Source organism: Charadrius vociferus, unplaced genomic scaffold, assembly GCF_000708025.1.
Source record: "Charadrius vociferus isolate BGI_N301 unplaced genomic scaffold, ASM70802v2 scaffold486, whole genome shotgun sequence".
In the NCBI taxonomy this organism is placed as follows: domain Eukaryota; kingdom Metazoa; phylum Chordata; class Aves; order Charadriiformes; family Charadriidae; genus Charadrius; species Charadrius vociferus.
In genome coordinates, this window is record NW_009648965.1 from 247,949 (window position 1) to 248,824 (window position 876).

General features: G+C 66.9%; 1 protein-coding gene across 1 annotated transcript in view; it reads left to right on the forward strand.

Annotated features, from left to right (window-relative positions):
• CRTAC1 (cartilage acidic protein 1) overlaps positions 1–876 on the forward strand; it is a 12,300-nt gene that overhangs the window by 10,890 nt on the left and 534 nt on the right. The window lies entirely within an intron of this gene.

An 876-nucleotide genomic window follows, 5' to 3' on the forward strand; every position in this document is an offset into this window, starting at 1 on the left:
CCCCCCGGCCCCATCTGCCCCTGGCCCATGAACCCCCACATCTTGCAGCTGGGCCCAGGTGCCCCTCGGAGTTCCCAGCACAGGCCAGGCTGAGAATTGGGGTGCTGGTGGCAGATGCATGCAGGACATGGTGGGGAGGGGGACATCTTAGTGGTGGGAGAGGAAGGGTCCTGGTGGAGCTGCTCCCTGCATGGGGGCAGGTCGTGGGCCAGAGCAGGCAGGGGGCTGCGGGCAGGCTCTGACGGCACTGGGCAGGGAGCTTGGCTCACCCATGCCACAGCTCAGCCTCCACCATGTGGGGACGTGCACCAGCCCAGGGCACGCAGCACAAGGGCAAGAACCTGGCCAGCACTGTGCCTCTCTGCCCTGGGCACGGGGCTGGGGGCCAGGGAGCTTTATGGGTCCGGCTGGGGATGGCACTGGGCCATGCAGGGAGCAGATGCAAGTGCCCAGTGTCGTGGGCAGCGCTGAAGGATGCTGCTGGCGAGGATGCCACCGTCATATGGGTGAGGGGACCTGGCCAGGGCTGAGGAGCAGCGCATGGGGCAAGGCTGGGATGGATGCATGGCACCATCATGCAGATGAGGCAGCACCGGGGCTCTGCCAGGCTCTCTGGGCTGTCAGCACGTGGCGGCTGAGCCCACCCTGCAGCACCAACAGCGGGACGCCCCAGGGAGGGGGTGCAGCAAGGGCTGGCAGTGCCCGTGGGCATGGGGATAAGTGTGTCCCCTCCTTTAGCACTGCCTGGGACTTTGCCAGTCCGGCTGCTCCCTGATGTATGCCCACAGCAGGGCAAGCTCCTTCGCTTGGGATTGGGGGCAGCAGCGCAGAGTGCCCCAGAAGGCTGCAGGACCCCCTTGGCACCGGTTTGGCTCG